The 20,610-nt window shown below is 42.3% G+C and overlaps 1 long non-coding RNA gene across 2 annotated transcripts in view; it reads right to left on the bottom strand.

Annotated features, from left to right (window-relative positions):
* Positions 1-20,610, bottom strand: part of LOC122557338 — a 49,376-nt gene that overhangs the window by 975 nt on the left and 27,791 nt on the right. Inside the window, exons 1-2 of one of the 2 annotated variants that reach the window (XR_006313809.1) lie at positions 11,166-11,301; positions 829-887 (exon numbers count right to left, since the gene is read on the bottom strand). This is a non-coding gene — a long non-coding RNA (uncharacterized LOC122557338). Of the gene's footprint in view, positions 1-828; positions 888-11,165; positions 11,302-20,610 lie in introns of those variants that run through there. The other variant, XR_006313808.1, reaches the window with a different exon arrangement.

Below are 20,610 nucleotides of genomic sequence, written 5' to 3'. Positions count from 1 at the left end.
GCTTTAGGGAACATCTCCAGGATACCTGCACCAATCAACCACACCATCCCGTGGCTCAACATTTTCAACTCCTCCTCCCACTCTGCCGAGGACATGGAGGTCCTGGGCCTCCTTCACCGCCGCTCCCTTACCACCAGGTGCCTGGAGGAAGAACACCTCATCTTCCGCCTCTGAGCACTTCAACCCCAGGGCATCAATGTGGATTTCAACAGTTTCCTCATTTCCCTTTCCCCCACCTCACTCTAGTTCCAAACTTTCAGCTCAGCACTGTCCCCATGACTTGTCCGGACTTGTCCTACCTGCCTATCTCCTTTTCCACCTATCCACGCCACCCTCTCCTCCCTGACTTATCACCTTCATCCCCTCCCCCACTCACCTATTGTACTTTATGCTACTTTCTCCCCACCGCCACCCTCCCCTAGCTTATCTCTTCACGCTTCAGGCTCTCTGCCTTTATTCCTGATGAAGGGCTTTTGCCCAAAACCTCGATTTCGCTGCTCCTTGGATGCTGCCTGAACTGCTGTGCTCTTCCAGCACCACTGATCCAGAACATGACAACTGTAGTTGACTGCATGGATAAGTGATGATCACTTGCAAAACCCCAGAGCTGAAGGGAGGTAAAGAGAGGCTTATAATGTTGCTGCAAAGATTCCAGAGAGGTTGGTATCCCATTACGAAATCACCATTTATTTACACATGGAAAGTCCTTGATACTGATCCAGCTCTCATGGTGAGCAGAACGTCTGAAAGCCCTGTTTATATCTGTAAGTTCCCTCTTTGCAACAGATTACCAGCCCCAAAATATTCCATGAGGTCCACCTGGCTTACCTCATCACGATCACTTCAGTTGCCAAAGACAGTAATTAGCCTGAGGATTGGAACACTTTCTGAAACCAGAAAAGATGTACAAAAATGATAAAGATGGATAACAGAAATTAGCAAGGGTAATAAAAGAGGCCTTCCATAAGCACATATTAAAAAAAAAGATCGTGATTGGTGAGAGCAAGTATGGGTTCTTAGAAACGGAGAGGTAAAATTACAGGGTATTAAAAAAAATGTAATGATGTTATGGTTGTGTCTGCTTCACAGGAGAAATTGTGGGGAACCAAAGGGTTAATCGTAAATCAAACTTGAAGTAAGTGATGTTAGTTAAAAAAAAAGAGAAAAATCAGAAAGTCAAATAGGTAATCACTTAATACTCACTCAGTTTCTCTTTCATCATCAAAATTACCTATAATAAATTTATTAGTTTTTTGGAGGATGAACTGTCAGGTTCACAAAGGAAAAAGCAAGGATTGTGTGCTATTCTTGCAATTTTGAAAGGTAATAAGACAAGGTCTAACCAGCATGAGAACTCGTTAAAAGGACAAAAAGCAGAAGAAGGAACAAACATTACTTTCTGTTTGGAAGGCTTTTATGATATGGTGTTGCTAGAGTTAATGGTTACAAATGATTACAATATAGATTAATACTTTGTATGCATCCAAGATAGGCATTGCATATAAATATTCAATTGGTTAAATGGGTATTTTACTATTGGTGTTACTAGTTAAAAAAATTACAAAAACATTCTTGGTGATTTTGGTGGTGAGAAGGTCACTCAATTGCTTATTAGCACTTCTGGCAGGGAGAAAGAAAAGGCAGCCAAGAATCGAGTTGTTGTGGTGCAGTGATAGTGTTCCTTCCTCTGAGCCAGGAGGTTGATTCAAGACCCACATCCTCGGAGGTGCATAGTAATCTCTCTGAAAAGGTGATTAGAAATTACCTAGATGCAAAGAAGGGGCTTTTGTGATGCAGTGGTATATACCTACCTCAAAGTTAGAAGGCCTGTGTTATAGTCTCACCTATCAATAGGTGTGCCATAAAGACATCTAAACAGGTTTATTAAAAATATCGAGCTGCATCCACGTTTACTGAAAGCTAAGTAAGAAAATAAACTGCAAAGAGGTCCAAAGAATCTATGATGGAAAGAAAATAGCTTCAATAAACGAGCAATATGTTATCAATTCACTTTTGAAGGGAGAGCAGAAAGACAACTTTTGCTGGTTTTAAATTGGAAGGTAACTCAAGAAAATATTAAAATTTTGTGCCTGAAGGTGCAGTGCATGATGCCTTCCACTTCCATATAGCTCGGAGATCTCAAGGATCAGTTCAAGTTAACAGTGATAGGTTTATTACATTAACACAAACTACAAACACTGCTGAATAAGACATTGGTAAGGCCACATCTGGAGTACTGCGTACAATTCTGGTCACCCTGCCGTAGATGTTCTTAAACTGGAAATAGTGCAAAAGGATTTACAAGGATATTACTTAGACTGAAAGGTTTGAGCTGTGTGGAGAGACTCTATTGACTGGGGCCTCTTTTCCCTGGACCATAGGAAGCTGAGGGGTAACCTGATAGAGGTATATAAAATGATGAAGGGCATAGATAAGATGAATAGCCAAGCTCTTTCTGCCAGGGTAGCAGAGTCCAAAGCCAGAGGGCATTGATTTAAGGTGAGAGGGGAGAGATTTAAAAAGAATCCAACTTTTTCATGTATAATGTGAAGCATATATGGAACAAACTGCCAGAGGAAGTAATAGAGGTAGATATAATTACAACATTTAAGAGATATTTGGACAGGTTCATGGATAGAAAAGGGATTTAAAGGGATATGAACCAAACGTAAGCAAATGGGGCTAGTTCAGTTCATGAGATGTTTGGCGTGGGAAAGTTGGATTGAAGGGTCTGTTTCTGTGTTGTATACCTCTAGGACTTTATAACATGAAGGTTAAATGAGTTCTTCTTTATCTCTCCACTGTGTGCCTCAGACCATTTTCTGTGTCCATGCAACCGGTCTGTGACAACAGTGCAGGAGATGGTGTCAGAAACATTCTTCGAGATATTAACACTTTCAGTCCATATAACAGGAGGCATTTGGTTATCCTTGTACTATAATCAGTAAAGCTAACAAACAGAAATGGCATATAATACAGAAGATAGATGACATATAATTATGTCTGGAGAGCAAGAGTTAGAAAGTCTTACTGCAATTGCACAGGGCTAAGATTTTGAAGAGAATAGTTTTAATCTCCTTACATAAGGAAGGATATATGCCCCTCATTGGGTAAGTAATGGAGGTTCACCACCTTTAGCAGTGTGAAAACATCATACAAGTGGAGATCGAATCGAATGATTTCAAAACTGCAAGAATGGAGAGGTGATCACATTGAAATCCACCAGCTTTAAGGAATTTGACAGGATCCTGAACAGCTTTTTCCAAAGCTGAAAAGTCTAGGATTAGGCAGCATACTCCCATGATTAAGGACATTTCCTTCCTCGAAGGGTTCTGAAATTTATTTGGGCTCGGGTGATGTTTAGTCATTGGTTATACTTAAAGTTGAGACAGAATTGCAGACACTGACAGAAAAAGATGTTGGGCTTAGGCAAAAGAAACCATTTGAAGATGAACATTTTATTGGTGGGGCACTCATGGGGTCATTTGGTCTACTCCTGCTCCTGTCCCTTATGTTATGACAATTAGTGAGTGGTTCAATGAAGTAGGGTTCCTGCCCAAAAAGCCATCTTTCTTGCTCCTCAGATGCTGCCTAACTTGCTGTGCCTTTTCCAGTGCCACATTTTACCAACACTGACTCTCCTGCATCTGCAGTCCTCACTGTCTCCTAGTTTGATAAAATTCTCCATCTGCTTTTTGCTCTTGCCATAGATTTTACTTCCAGATGGCACCTTGACACATCAAGTCCAAAGAAGCCAGCCAGTTCCAAGTGCAAAATAGTTGTAGGCATGGAGCCACACTTCACCATACAAGCTCACTAATCTCCTCACATTCTGCATTACCCAATTACACAGAGGCAGCAGGGTACAGAAAGGATGGATTATGGTACTAACATTGAAAATCTTCAATGTTGCTAAAAGACTGAATTTCTTCAGCTTCATTTTATACCTGTACTAATCCAATATTTAAGCTTCAAATCAACACTGCAAGTCAAATATTCTTGCTAATGACTGTCTAAATACTGCCCAAAAATGAAACTTTTCATATAAAAAATTATTCCCCAAGGTTGTCAAGTAATTTTAGAAATATTACACTTTGTTTTTTTTTACGAATTACAATAATATGTATCTGCAGCTTTTAATTTTAATTGCCATTTTCAAAGAGTTATGTAGGGCCGAGGGATTGATAGGAGTGGGTTTTGAGAGCACGGAGGTTGGGGAGGTTGTTTCTCTTCATCTCCCTGTGCAAAGATGCTGTGAAATGATAGAGACATGCGGGTCTGATCCCCTAGTTTTATGACTATAGAGGGGTTGGATTATCATAGCTCAGTTGGAATGTCCGGTCCCTGATTCTGACGATGATGGGAGGGAGTTCAATTCCAGAGTGACCACTGATTGCTGTAGTTCAGAAGTGGGCAGAGATGCAAGGTTAGCTCTGGGGCTTTCTTCCTCTTGACCCACAAGCAGTGCTAAGATGGTGCTTATCTTCTTCACAAAACAATCTTTGTCTCCCTCCAGCAACTGATTAAACCTGGAAAAGAACCGTAGTGTAACATTGCAATAGACAATCAACACCTTGTTAAAACTGGAAGCCAGTAAGGTTAAGTGCAAAAACATGAGGGAGAATGTAACCAGAGGAAGCTTTATTTTGGGGGAGTGAAGAGCAGTGTCCTAACATGGAAGGCAGTGGAGCAGCGATGACAACAGATTTTGGAGGCAATTCAGAAGAAACAACATACATAGAGGCTGAGATAACCAAGGGAATCAGGGACAGCATAAAAGAAAAGAAATACAATCTGGTAAAGATCAGGAGAAAGCCAGAGAATGGGAAGCCTTTAAAAATCAGGAAATAGGAGGGCAAGCTAGCTAGTAATATAAAAGAAGTTTGCAAGAGTTTTTCCTCGATACCTAAATGGGAAGAGGGAGGCAAGAGTGGACATTGGACTACTGGAAAGTGAGCTGGAGAAACAGAAATAGGGAACAAAGAAATAACAGAGGAACTGAATAGGTACATTACATCTACCTTCACAGTGGAAGGCATCAGTAGCATACCAGAACTGCAGGGGGCAGAGGTGAGTTTGGTGGCCATCACTAAGGCAGCAACAGGGGCGCGGGGATAGCTGAAAGGTATGAAGAGGAGTAAATCACCTGGATTGGAAGGACTACACTTCAGGGTTCTGAAGGAGATAGCTGAGGATATTGCGGAGGCATTGGTGGTGATCTTTCAGGAATTACAGGAGTCAGGGACGGTCCCAGAGATCTGCAAAATGGTTAAAATAACACCCCTGTTTCAGGAGGGAGGAAAGTAGAACACAGGAAACTATAGGTGGGTTAGCCTAACCTAATTATAGGCCCTTGGTAAGATTTTTAAGAGATTGCAGGGTATATGGGAGTGCATGATAAGATACGGCGGGGCCTGTATGGCTTCATCAAGGGGGTTTGACAAATCTTTAAAATTATTTAACTTGCTTTATACCTTGTCAAATAAAGGAAAGCCAGTGGATGTGATTCGTTTGGATTTTCAGAAGGCCTTTGACAAAATGCTACACAGGAAGCTGCTAAATAAGATAAGAACCCATGGTGTTAGGAGCAAGGCACTGGCACGGATGGAGGATTGGCTGACTGGCAGGAGGCAGGGATAAAGCTGTCTTTTTCTGATGGCAGTCTGTAACTGTGGGAGTTCTGCAGGGGTCCATGTTGGGATCACAAACATTCATATTCTAATTTATTGTTGTCACATGTACCCAAGTATAGTGAAAAGTCATACATTGACATTCTGGATCTAGGAACAGAGGGCATTGTTGCTGAGTTTGTACCGGACACAAAGATAGGTGGATAAACAGGTGGTGTTGAGGAAGTGAGGAGGCTGCAGAAGTACTTGGACAACTTAGGAGAGTGGCAGATAGAATATAATGTGGGAAAACATGAGGTTGTGCATTTTGGTAGGAAGGATAGAGACGTAGTCTATTTTCTAAATGGGGATAAGCTTTGAAAATCTGAACCACAATATGATCTTGGGAATCCTAGTTCAGGGTTCTCTCAAGATTAACATGCAGGTTCAGTTGGCAGTTCAGAATGCAAATGCAATGTTAGCATTCATTCCAAATGGGTGAGAATACAAGAGCAGAGATGTAATACTGAGGCTGTATAAAGCTCCAGACAGACCACATTTGGAATCTCATGCACAGTTTTAGGCCGCGTCAAAAAGGAAAATGAGCTGGCCTTGGAGAGAGTCCAGAAGAGACTCACAAGAATGATCCCAGGAATGAAAGGTTTGTACTAAGAGGGCCAGTTAGAACATAGAAGAATACAGCGCAATACAGGCCCTTCGGCCCTCGATGTAGCGCCGATCCAAGCCCACCTAACCTACAATAGCCCACTATCCTCCATATGCCTATCCAATGCCTGCTTATCTAAACCCCTTATCATCTTGTACACCTCTATCAAGTCACCCCTAAGCCTTCTTTTCTCCAATGAAAACAACCCCAAGTGCCTCAGCCTTTCCTCATACGATCTTTCTACCATACCAGGCAACATCCTGGTAAACCTCCTCTGCACCCTTTCCAGTGCCTCCACATCCTTCCTATAGTATGGCGACCAAAACTGCACACAATACTCCAGATGCGGCCGCACCAGAGTCTTATACAACTGCAACATGAAATATAGTTGAGGACTCTTAGTCTGTAATCAATGGACTTTAGAAAAATACAGAACACAGAGGCTTGGAAAGAGTGGAAATGCAGGAAGAGTCTTTATGAAGAGGAGAGACTCAGACCTGATGACAGAACAATCCTTTAAAACTGAGATGAGGGATTTAATCATGCAGAGAATTGTTAACCGGTGGAATCCATTGCGAAAGAAAGCTGTGGAGGCTTCCATGTATTTATGACTGAGATAGATAGGTTCTTGATTAGTAAAAGGGAGAAAAGATGATGCAAAGCAGGCAGGAGAATGGGATTGAGAAACATCAGTTATGACCAAATGGCAGAGCATATTCAATGGGCCATTGGCTTCACTTTGCTCCGATAATGTATGGTCTTGTGTCCCTGTGTTGCATATTGTCACCAGCTTTTGAATAGAGAGGTTCTTCTGAATTCTAACTGATTTTTTTGGACATTCTTATAATTATGGCCTCCAGTTTTGGATTTCCTTACAAAAGACAATCTCTAAATCTAATAATATCAAAGGTTAATGATAATGGATTCCTTTCAGTTAATGCTCGTTTTCCCTTTACAATAAATATAGAAAGGTAAACTATGAAGTAGACATTTTACAACTAGCTTACTTTTCCCATATAATGCCATTAAAGAAAAGATTCTTTCATGCAAAGTGGGTGACTGACAAGTCCAGAATCTGTTCCCATCACCAATTGCACTTTAACCGAGTGACTTGGTTTGAATATTTTATCACAAAAATCACATTGTTGTAGGTCTGGTGTGACATATTGACAAGACCAGGTAAGGCATATTTGTTCTCCTCAAGGAGATTAGTGAGCCAGATGTTTTTTTTTAAATATAGCAATCATGGCACCATAACGGTGATGTGCATTCACTTCAAGATATATTGATTAAATTTTAGATTTTGCCAACTGCCACGGTGGGAATTGAACCCAAATCTGCAGACCATTAGTTCTCAATCAATGGGTGGGAATCAGATAGCTTCCCAGTCAGATCTGGAGTCAGGCAGGGCTGCCCTCTCTCTCCTGTCTTGTTTGTGTGCTGCATAGAGCCATTTGCCAAGTCCATCAGGAAGGATGCAAGCCTGAGAGGGGTGACTATTCCTGGCAGCAGGGGCCTACAGGTTAAGGCCTCCCTGTACATGGATGACGTCACCATTTTCTGCTCAGATCCGCTGTCCATGCACAGACTCACGTGTATATGTGACCAGTTCAAATGGGCCTCGGGAGCCAAGGTCAACCGAGGCAAGAGCGAGGCCATGCTCTTCAGAAACTGGGCCGACCAATCCTCAATCCCCTTCACCTTCATCTGAAGGTGCTGGGTATTTGGTTCAGAGGGACTGGGGTGTGCGCCAAGTCTTGGGAGGAGCGCATCAGGAAAGTGAGGCAGAAACTGGGCAGATGGAAGCTATGGTCGCTCTCCATCATGGGAGAAAACTTGGTCATCAGGTGTGAGGTACTGTCAGTGTTGTTATATGTGGCACAAGTCTGGCCTATTCCCAGAACCTGTGCCACCACAGTCACTCGGGCCATCTTCGACTTCATGTGGAGATCTAAGATGGACGGGTCTGAAGGGACACAATGTACAAAGATCTGGGCAAGGGGAGAGAAAACACACCCAATGCCACCCTCACCCTGATGGCCACCTTTGTGGGTGGCTGCATCAAGCTGTGTGGGGTACACAAACACCAAGTGTCACTATGTACTGAGGTTCTACCTGTCCCCGGTGTTGCGAAGGATGGGCCTGGCCTCGCTGCCGCGGAATGCTCCGAGTAGTTGGACTGTTCCGTATCACCTGTCCTTCATGGAGAAGTTTATGAAGAAAAACACCTTTGGCCACAAGTCCATCAGGAAGTGGTCAGCACGTAGGATCTCAAGGACGCTTCGGGAAAAGGAGGGGGCAGACTGTCAAAGACATTTGGCAGAATGCCTCATTACCAGAACTTTCCAACGAGCACCAAGACATGGCTTGGCTAGTGTGGAGAAGGGCTCTGCCTGCGAGATCCTTTGTGCATGCCCGGACTCTCTGCCGTACTGCACGCTGCCCTCAAAGCGGCTGTGGAGGGGATGAGACTGTCACACACCTCCTTCTGGAATGTGCCTATGCAAAGGAAGTCTGGAGATGAATGCAGTGGTGTTTGTCGAGGTTTGTCCCGAGCAGCTCCGTGACGCTGGACTCCATGCTCTACGGTCTCTTCCCCGGGACGCACACAGAGACGAACATCAACTGTGCCTGGAGGATCATCAACTCTCTGAAAGACGCTCTTTGGTCTCTCAAAAGCTGTTGATCTTCCAGCTGAAGGAGCTGACCCCGACTGAGTGTTGCGGACTGGCACATTCCAAGGTCCAGGACTACGTGTTGAGGGATATGCTGAAGCTTAGAACAGCTGCCGCCAAGACGCAGTGGGGAAAGACCACTGTGTAACGTCTGCCTGCCAAAGAACAGGGGGCCCATGCAGTAAGTGGGCTCCACTGACACCTCAGCTAAACATATGATACATGATTGGTAAACGTACAGACCTGTATATACAGATGAGAAATTCGGATCTGTATGTGCAAAGAAATGGAATGTTTATGTATGTATGGCATGACCAATTGTACAGATAATCAAATATTTTATGAATAAAGTATATTTTTGAAATAAATAAAGTTTGGAGAACTTTTACAATTATATTGAAATTACCAGTCCTTCAATGTCTCCTCACCGTGCAAAAAGCTGCTGAAAAATACAGTTGAGCAATTGAGAGAGTTGAATCAAATTTTGTTTTTCCAAGGACTGGAATTTCTACAAAACAGGAATGGTTGGAAACATTCATACAAAGTCAATTTACATATAATTGGAAATACACAGTCACCTTTTTGTGCTGACTCACATCGTCATCACATCATTGTGGTCTATGGAACCTTCATTACACTCTTGGTAAGAAAAATCATTACCGCTGCATTTTTTTCCCCACAGCCTCTAAATGTGGGTCCTGCAAAAATGATAAACCTGAACCTTGTGCACAAGTTTGTAAGGATATTAAATGTGTCTCTCTTATCTTTTCCTCAACAGATTGGAGATGCAATGCAAATGTTGCTCTCATCCAGAAACATTGTCAATTAATGGCAAAATATTTCTTTTATATTCATAAAAAGGAAAAATTGTAGAGCTACGAGAAAAGAAGTGTAAGGAGGGAGAATAATTAGATAGGTCTACTAAAGAAGGGGGAAGATGCACGAGGAGGAAAATGGCTTCTTTCTATGGTGTACAATTCTTCAATTTTCTATGTATATTCATGAGCTTTATAATTACCACAGGTTCAGTTTGTCCTGGGTGGCATTGGTAATAGTGACTTCAATCATTGGATCAAACATTTCACTGCAACCAATTTTTAAATTTGTTTTTGAGTTGTGCTTTACAAACAAATGTGTTAATGGTCTGCTTGGTAAAATAGTTCCCATTCAAAGTGAACAGAAACATTTAGTGAAGGGAGTTACATTCCATTTCCATATTCATATAGCAATGTGAAGAGGATGTGTCGAAGGCAAAACATTAAGGTAACTCTTAATTTCAATTACCTTGAAAATTATTTCGCACAATGTTATAAGCATAGTCTACAAATGAGATTAATTGATATTGCTGTGTACAGTAAAGAAGAATGTCCATGGAATAACTTGTCTAAAGTTAAATTGAGATTATTGATGAAGAAAGGAGTCAAAGGTCAGGAACTTTATCAAGAGCAGTAGCCTTTTTCGATCCATTCTCGATTGTATGTTGAACATTTTGCTTTGATCACACTTAGCTAATTGAAGGTACAGGTACACACTAAAACAAATTTTAAAATAAGCACACATTTATGGAATACGGATGCATTTGTGACCTGCCTTGTCAGGCTGTTGAAAAGCAGCAGACAGGAAATTGGTGTATTCTTACGTATGCAAACATGCAGCTATTCTATCCAACCAAATGCCCTTTCTTGAAGAATATCTGCAATCCATGTTGGGTCTGGCCTACACATCCACAGAAATGACTCATCGACTCTTTACTGCCCCCTGAACGAGCCTAACTAGTCCACTCATTTCAAGGGGTAATGAGGGATTGGTAACAAATGCTGGCCTTGCCAGTGACATCAAGCTCTCGTGAAAGAATAAACAAAATGCGTTCAAAACAGCAGGGATGTAAATGATTAGTTCCAAAGCAAGCAGACAAACCACTTATTGAAGGAATATTGGCTATATTAGCAGAAGATGGTGGAAGTGTTATGTTATAAAATATAAAATCAAAAAGCATAAATAAAAGGTAATATTGCCTTTAAACTGGGACTTGCTAAAATAATCCAGATGCCGGGGCTAATGATGTGCAGACATGAGAAATTTAATTTCAGTGAACTATATATAAAAAAAGAAAAACAGTTTCAGTAATAAAAAAGGTCAGGAGGTTTCCGCATTTTTGAAAAATCCTATTTAGTTCATTGACCTCTTTCAGGAAATAACATTCGCCATCCTTACCTGGTCTAGACTTTAAAGAGACTCCAGCTGAACAACAATGTGCTTGACTTTTCATCTTGCAATGGCCTCGTAAGCTAATCAAGTATTCAAGGTGGTAGGTCACATTTAGGAGTGGACAATAAATGCCTACCTTGCCAGAGACACACAAAAACTGCAAATGAATACAGACCAAAAAAAAGTACAAGGACAGAAAACTCCACTTCTCAATGTATGAAATACAGATCATGGATTACACGATCTGCTAAAAATAAAAACTAATTATATGGAGAAAATCTACGTTGAAAGCCAATCACACACTAACCCCCTATCCAGAAGTATATTCTCTGGAAAATTGTCACCTTAGCGAAATGATTCCTCAAACCAATAATCACACAAAGTGGCTTCTGTCATGTGAATCAACTGGAATTTTGAATTGGCAAAAAAAAAAATTACACAGTGCTCGTGAACACTTATGCAACTCTGCCACAGGAGAGACTGTGAAGTATGTCGTAAGGACAGCTGGAAGGAATGCTGCAATGAATGGGTGTAATCATCTTCATTATTTCGGCATGACGGGCCAGCACAAAGTACCCGTACATAACGAATTTCTCTCCTGCTAGTCTTGGACGACGCAGCTACATTCTTCAATGACTAACTCAGTTCTTCCATATCCATACTGGTTGTGCATGACCATCTGGCCAGCTGTCATTGTCAGTCCATTTAAATTTCTTATCTTGCTGGTCCTCGTGTAAAATATTTTGAAGGCACATCTTGTTCAGATTCAAAGAGTATTGTCCAGTCTCTCTAATACATGTGAGGAATAAAACACTGAGCTGAATATTAACATGACTAAATTAATGGGAAAAATTGTGTAATTGTTTCAGAGGGCTTTGTGGAATTATTAGTCATAGTGAAAGCATTTTAGTTCACAATATTATAACCTAGTCCAGTTTGTTATAAAAAGCCACTTAGCTGTTGATCATGCAATGCAAAAATCAGAAACAGAACAATCATTTTTTGTCATGAACAACCAACGGTCACACCGATCTGCATGAAAATCTTTGGCTTATGTATATCTCCCTGAATCTAAACCTAATTGAAACCATCTTTCATGTTATGAAATATGGAAATATTTCAACCATTTGCAGGATACTTACAGAATGACTTGATGTTTGCTTCAATGTATTGCACTGTATGTTAAACCATTAAGTTCATTTTGCTTTAATCTTATTAAAATCGTATGTATTCTTGTATTTGTGTATTCAAAGATAATGATAAATGGCATGTTTACCATTCATTGTTTCATAAATATTCTGTGTATGGAGGGGGACATATAGAATCTCAGTATCGAAGAGACCCTTTGACCCAACAGGTTTGGCACATCAAAAAATAGACTACTCCCTACTAGATATGTTAGTTAGATCAACTGGCAGTGTGGTTGGTGAGTGCTACTAACAGTGTGGGTTCAAATCCTGCACTGAGATTATCACGAAGTACCATCCTTCTCAACCTCTCCCCTCATCGGAGGCATGCTAAACCTCAGGTTAAATCACCACTAATGAGTGTGGGGTCTTCTGAGACCAGGGCAACCCACACCATTGACACCCACACTGCCACCTCCCACACTTGGCCCATTATCTTGAATGTTATGAAATATCAAAAAGCTCATCCAAGTAGTTGTTATAGATTGCGAGGTAACCCACCTCAACTGCTCTACTGGGTGGTTCATTCCAAATCCTCACCATCCTCAAAAAGGTTTTCCTCAAATCCCACTAAACTTCCTACCCTTCACTTGAAATTAATCTTGAAGTTTTTAATGGCAACAAATTTTAAGTGATATGGGGACAGTGCAGGAAAATGGTGTAGATGTAGATAGCCTGATTGAACATCACAGCTAAAAAAGGACTAAATAACCTAGACCCTCTATTTTTTAAATGTTCTTATTAAAAATCTGGCATAGAACATAAATCAGGTTCTACGTGAAACAAGCCCAAACTCCAACATGGGGGATAGCCACTGCCACATTGACTCAAGCTGTTGTTAAACTACCAACCAATTGCCGGAGAGCAGTGTTTGATCAACTTAATGTAAAGAAAAGCTGGTGAACTTATGATATTAGGTTAAACACAGTCTGTCCATTAATTTGATTAAGAGTCAAATAATTTATATTCAAAGAATGTGTCATGGTGTTTTAGCCAATATTTTTGTCTCAATCAAAGCAATTAAAAGGTAGATTAATCAGTTCATCAGTAATTGCAAAATCATGCAGGTGCACAGAATATTGGAATAAGATTGGTTGGGTGACAATTTTGTATTCATAGAGGGACTAGGAGAACTTCTGCAACTTAAAAGCCTCCTTAAGTTGCTTCCAGATTAAGCATGCCGAGAATACTAGTTTACCTATTGTACCTGAAATATTCTTGGTTATCTTCCTCCCCTGAAAACATGATCACTGCCTCTTGTGCAACGTACCAGAATTTTCAAAACTTCGAGCACAGGACACATTGAAAACAAGAAAAATCAGTATATGGGACAGTTTTCAATGGAAATCATCATTGCTGGTTTTGAATCCACCCCTGAATGATCACCACATTGGATTTTGAAGCAAAACAATAGCTTTCCTCTCACATTTAGATTTTCATCCAAACTGCGATATCATAACAGCTGAGGGAATAAATAACCTGAAACCAGCCAACTGCGTGGGTTTCCTCCGGGTGCTCCGGTTTCCTCCCACAATCCAAAGATGTGCAGGTAAGGTGAATTGGCCATGCTAAATTGCCCGTAGTGTTAGGTAAGGGGTAAATGTAGGGGTATGGGTGGGTTGCGCTTCGGCGGGTCGGTGTGGACTTGTTGGGCCGAAGGGCCTGTTTCCACACTGTAATCTAATCTAATCTAATCTAATCCTTTGGACCTTTCTGGATTCTATGACTCAGTAACTTGACAGTGCTTTCATTTCCAAACTATCAGTGGGAGCCCCTGCTTACCCCTACTTTGACTGGTAGAAAATGCTGAAGGAACTTGCATTCATACTTTTGACCTCAGGCCATTTCAAAAGGTGGTGTCTCAATATTGAAATATTTCAAGTAGCTACTACTGCAAAGAAAGACATTGGAACAGTGAGCATGTGCAAGAAAATCTTCCACATATCCTAACAATAATTTACTTGACTATCTGTAATTCCACTCGCTTCCATGTTGGAGGTTGCACTTTTAGTGCCAAGGTCCTAAACTCTGGAATGCTGTTCAAAATGTTTGACTGTCTACTGCTCTTTCCTTATTGAAGATTAAAATGACTCAGCATCTGACTTAGTGACTCCTGTGGCTTGGAGTCAAATTTTGTTGTCAACCACTTGGAAATCACTTTGGATGTATTCCTAAAATAAATTTGCTGAATCATTGCAAAATGCCATTGCACAAAAATGGGATTTTATGCATTGTTTGCAGGACAAATATTGACCATACTACTGGACAAAAAAACACATTCTTTTGTGAAAGTGTAACAGCATCTTTTACATGGCAAGTTTTTTTTTGACAGAGCTCCATTTAGGCCCTTATCTAAAAAGATGTTCAGTCTTATTGCTCACTGCAGTGTTTGCCTAGATCTCATACGGAGATATCTGGGAGTGGGATTTGAATGAAGACCACAAGACAGCAAAAAAGATCGGAACAGGAAGTCACCACTCAGCCCCTTGAGCCTGTTCCGGCCTTCCTTAGGACCATGGCTGATTAACATCCTACTGATCAAGCATCTATCTCAGCTTTAACTGTGCACAAGGACTCTGCCCTCTCAGCTCTCTGTGGCAAGAAGTTCAAAAGACTCAGAAGACCCATGGTCTTCTGGCTCAGCTGAGACAGTGCTACAAGGTGAGACCATGGTTAATTTCAGCGCAGTTTGTTGAATTATAAATGTACAATGCATATCAAGTGGAAATGCAATCATGTCATCGTCATGATAATTCACCATTTACAATGACTATAATTACCTGATTTGTTCTACAGTGAACAGATAGGCAATGATTTGACCTAATCATTATTCCATACTTATTAGTCTGATTTAAATGTAAGAGATGACTTTTATCTGTACTTCAGCAATGAATAGGAAATAATATCAAATCAATCGTTCTTTCTTAAAATGGGTTGAATATTCTCCTTTGATTTTATCTGCCCCTCAATCTTACACATTCAGGAGATTACAGCAATTTGCAGACATTTCATTAAATGGCAACATTTTCTCTCCAGTGTATTTTAATGAACACACTTATTAGAGAGCCTCTGAATTTCAGACTTCAAATGAACTGAGTCCAAGTGGTGCAATGATACATGTTAATTAGTGTCAGAGATGTACATCACGGAAACAGACCCTTCGGTCCAACCAGTCCACGCCGACCAGATATCCCAATCCAATCTAGTCCCACACGCCAGCACCCGGCCCATATCCCTCCAAACCCTTTCTATTCATATACCCATCCAAATTCCTTTTAAATGTTGCAATTGTACCAGCCTCCACCACATCCTCTGGCAGCTCATTCCATACATGTACCACCCGCTGCGTGATAAAGTTGCCCCTTAGATTCCTTTTATATCTTTCAGCCCTCACCCTAAATTTATGCCCTCTAGTTCTGGACTCCCCCACCCCAGGGAAAAGACTTTGTCCATTTATCTTATCCATGCCCCTCAAATTTTGTAAACCTCTATAAGCTCACCCCTCAGCCTCCAACGCTTCAGGGAAAACAGCCCCAGCCTGTTCAGCCTCTCCCTACAGCTCAAGTCCTCCAACCCTGGCAACATCCTTGTAAATCCTTTCTGAACCCTTTCAAGTTTCACAGCATCTTTCCAATAGGAAGGAGACCAGAATTGCACACAATATTCCAACAGTGGCCTAACCGATGTCCTGTACAGCTGCAACATGACCTCCCAATTCCTGTACTCAATACTCTGATCAATAAAGGAAAGCATACCAAATGTTTTCTTCACTATCCTATCTACCTGCAACTCCACTTTCTAGGAGCTATGAACGTGCACTCCAAGATCTCTTTGTTCATCAACACTCCCTAGGACCTTACCATTAAATGTATAAGTCCTGCTAAGATTCGCTTTCCCAAAATGCAGCACCTTGCATTTATCTGAATTAAATTCCATCTGCCACTTCTCAGCCCATTGGCCCATCTGGTCAAGATCCTGTTGTGATCTGATGTAACCTTCTTCACTGTCCACTACACCTCCAATTTTGGTGTCATCTGCAAACTTACTAACTGTACCTCTTATGCTCGCATCCAAATCATTTATGTAAATGACAAAAAGTAGAGGAGCCAGCACCAATCCTTGTGACACTCCACTGGTCACAGGCCTCCAGTCTGAAAAACAACCCTCCACCACCACCACCACCACCCTGTCTTCTACCTTTGAGCCAGTTCTGTATCCAAATGGCTAGTTCTCCCTTTATTCCATGCAATCTAACCTTGCTAATCAGTCTCCCATGGGGAACCTTGTCGAACGCCTTACTGAAGTCCATATAGATCACATCTCCTGCTCTGCCCTAATCAATCTTCTTTGTTACTTCTTCCAAAAAAAAAACTCAATCAACTTTGTGAGACATGATTTCCCACACACCCCATGTTGGCTATCCCTAATCAGTCCTTGCCTTTCCAAATACATATACATCCTGTCCCTCAGGATTCCCTCCAACAACTTGCCCACCACTGAGGTCAGGCTCACAGGTCTATTGTTCCCTGGCTTGTCTTTACCACCCTTAAACAAACAAACAAACAAACAAAGTGTTTCTCTCTCCTTTTTCCACTTCTGGATTAAGTATACAGTCAACTCACTTTTGTCACAGTACTCTATTGTTCATAATAAGAACAACAGAAAAAGGTATTGGAGATCCTGAGTAAATCCAGGCGCAGTTACATTGACCCATTTTAAAAATAACAAAATGTAGCTCTCTACAACAATGGGAAAGTCACTTTGGTAGCGTACAGGTACGTTCTCATTCTCGGCTAGATTCTCTTTAAATCTAAATGGTGACACTCACTCTCTAATCATCTCCTGAAGGTACCACCAGTTCTTTGATGTCATTGTGCTGTAAAGGATTTGAAAACAATTACCACACAAACATTTTACCGAACAATTTAGAAGAAGTGGTTAAAATAGAGAACAAATACAATGCAGTTGGAGCTACTCTGGTCCTTGAATATTAACAGGACTAGCGAGATTGGATCTCAATCTTATTGCTCCCTGAACAGCATGGTGAGATGAGATCACATTCTGTATACCAGATTTGCAGCTGAACAAACAATCTTAATGGATGGGTTGCACACTAGGTGCTAAAAATTTCATAGTGAAATTTATTCATCAAAGGTTAACTCTTATGAATATGCAAATTTTCCTAAATCCATCATTTTACTCCAGAGTAAACCCTCAAACTCTGGAATAACTGTTTAGCAGACAAGACAATGCAGAATTAATATGCTGGTACAAGTTGGTGTGCCTGACTTGAATTCTATCCATGGAACTGACTGACATGTCAACACATCTGTCACTGTAACAGTGCACAACATTGGGCTGAACTTGACCAGAAATTGGCAAAGTGTCATACATGGTGAGTTTCTCTCAATGAGACCTGACCACTTCTCTCACACTAGGTTCCCAAACTTGTTGCATTACCTATGCATCACAGCTCAATGCTTACAATATTCTTCCAATCCAAGTGGGTGGAGTACTCCCCACAGTTTAAGCTGCTGTAGCTGATGCTACCTTTACAATGAAGCCCTGCATTAGGTTAAGCACTGTCAGTCAGGACCTGCCCTGCACAGTTCCTGCTAATTTCACCAATCCCATCAGACAAATGGAAACAGACCTAGTTTTGCTAATACTGACCTGATCACGGTGGATGGAATATTACAGAGAAAGGCAGTTTTCTTTCCACAGGACTGGAGGAGGAAACAATGCCATCAGACGCTGCCAGTCTGGTATGGAATGGTCACTCGGTTCAGTGCTGTTTCCACAGGCCAGAGGAATGTCCAGAAAAAGGTCACTGATCATCTCCACTCCATCGAGCTAAGTGCCACCATTTTCTCTTCACTACATCTCACACACACACACACACACACACACACACACACACACACCTGGATCCCAGTAAGGCTCATGATCTGCTACTGTTACCATATGTAACATCTTCCCTCACTCGCTCCAATCAGTCAATCCCACACCACTAATGCTGCATGATCTCTGCATTTCCTGCTCACTCATTTGGGGCACCTCACCAACTGCACCAAGAGCTGTGCCAGCCACTTTTGGTTCATTCATTTCATCCTTTTGTCTCATTCCAGGAGAGAACTGCCATCAATTGGGCAGAAAAGAGCTAGACATGATGGTGGGGTGCCGAACACGTAGGCTTTTTACCCGCGCCCCCCAAAGGGAAGATCCTGATCCTGACTGTTACAACCATCTGATTAACCAGGACAAGTCACTGAACTGATATTGGAGGCTGGGCTCGAGTACTATATTGGGAACACCTAACGGAATGCTGTCTCCCTGGACTTGACAGAGGACTCCGCCCTGTTGACTCTGAAATAAGGTCATATGGTTGCGACATTGCTGCACATCACTGTGCTACATCAATGTGTCCATTCCATTGACTGATGGCTGCTGACAGCCATAAGCTGCCTGGCTTATCATCTGTGCTTGGAAGTCAAGACAGAAGTACTGTGAGCCTTTAAGCCATTGAGGCCCTGCTGATCTTAATGCTGGAGCAGTCCTTCATAACATCTGATGGCCAGATTCGCTACTTGCAGCAGCACATCTTTGGTATCAGGAGTCTCCAGTCAGTGGAAACAGTGGATAGAGGCAATTGGAACTTCATGGAGGGTTTCCATGGTGGTTGGGCGGAAGCCTTTACCGATTTATGCCAGGAAGTATTCCAGGAATTTATTTCACAGCAGAGAGCGGCGCGAGCTGGGCGGAAGTGAGGTTGGAGCGCAGAGCTGGTCGGGAAGGTAAGTGATTGATATTTGAGTGGGTGTGTTCTAGACCCCAGGCCCTACATAGGGCCTCCCTCCCATCGTCCTCCTCCTCTAACCTAATGTTAAAGTCCACCGGTAAGCTACTCAGTGTTCTTGTTTGGAGACGAGGTGTAGAGTAATGGCAGCGCAGGCAGTGGAATGTTCCTCCTGCAGGATGTTTGAGGTAGGGGTGACCACTGATGCTCCTGCCGACTTCATCTGCAGGAAATGCAGTCAGATTCTGCTCCTCTCAGAATGAGTGAGGGAACTGTAACTGGAGTTGGATGAACTGAGGATTATTCGAGAGGCTGAGAGGGTGATAGATAGAAGCTACAGGGACATAGCTACGCCAGAGAACAGAGGTAGCTGGGTAACAGTTAGAGGTGGGAAGGGGAGGAAGCAGGCAGTGCAGGGATCCCCTGTGGTCGTTCCCCTAAACAATAAGTATACCGCTTTGGATACTGTTGGGGGGGGGACGGCCTAGCAGGGGTAAGCTGCAGTGACCGGTTCTGTGGCGCAAGGTCTGGCTCAGAGACTCAGCAGGGAAAGGGGGAGAGGAGGAGAGCACTAGTTATAGGAGACTCTCTAGTTAGAGGGACAGACAGGCGGTTCTGTGGACATGGGCGAAACTCTCGGATGGTTTGTTGCCTCCCGGGTGCCAGGGTCAGAGACGTCTCGGACCGTGTCTTCAGAATCCTTAAGGGGAGGGTGTGCAGCCAGAAGTCGTGGTGCACACTGGCACCAACGAAACAGGTAGGAAAAGGGGTGGGCAGGTCATTCAGGAGCTCAGGGAGTTAGGCTGGAAGCTAAAAGCTAGGACAGACAGAGTCGTCATCTCTGGGTTGTTGCCGGTGCCACGTGACAGTGAGGCAAGGAATAGGGAGAGAGTGCAGTTGAACACGTGGCTGCAAGGATGGTGTAGGAGGGAGGGCTTCAGGTATTTGGACAATTCTGGGGTAGGTGGGACCTCTACAAACAAGTAGGTCTTTAGCTGAACCAGAGGGGTACCAAAATCCTGGGGGGATATTTGCTAATGCTCTTTGTCGGGGGGGTTTAAACTAATGCAGCAGGGGAATGTAGTTCCAGTGTACGGGAGGTTGAAGGTAGTGAGGTCAGAGATAGGTTTACAAGGTCGCGAGATGGCACCTGCAATCAGGATATTGGATTGAAATGTGTGTACTTCAATGCCAGGAGCATCTGGAATAAGATGGGTGAACTTGCAGCATGGGTTGGTACCTGGAATTTCGATGTTGTGGCCATTTCAGAGACATGACTCAAGGAGGGACAGGAATGGTTGTAGCAGATTTCAGGAATTAGATGTTTCAGTAAGAGTAGAGATGATGGTAAAAGAGGTGGGGGGGAGCGGGGTGTGGCATTGTTAATCAAGGGTAGTATTAGAGCAGCTGAGATAACATTTGAGGACTTATCCGCTGAGGTAGTTTGGGCTGAGGTTAGTAACAGAAA

This window comes from Chiloscyllium plagiosum, chromosome 2 (genome assembly GCF_004010195.1).
Source record: "Chiloscyllium plagiosum isolate BGI_BamShark_2017 chromosome 2, ASM401019v2, whole genome shotgun sequence".
Lineage (NCBI taxonomy): Eukaryota > Metazoa > Chordata > Chondrichthyes > Orectolobiformes > Hemiscylliidae > Chiloscyllium > Chiloscyllium plagiosum.
The sequence above is the reverse complement of the archived record's forward strand: the minus strand, read 5'-3'. Positions and strand labels throughout refer to the sequence as shown.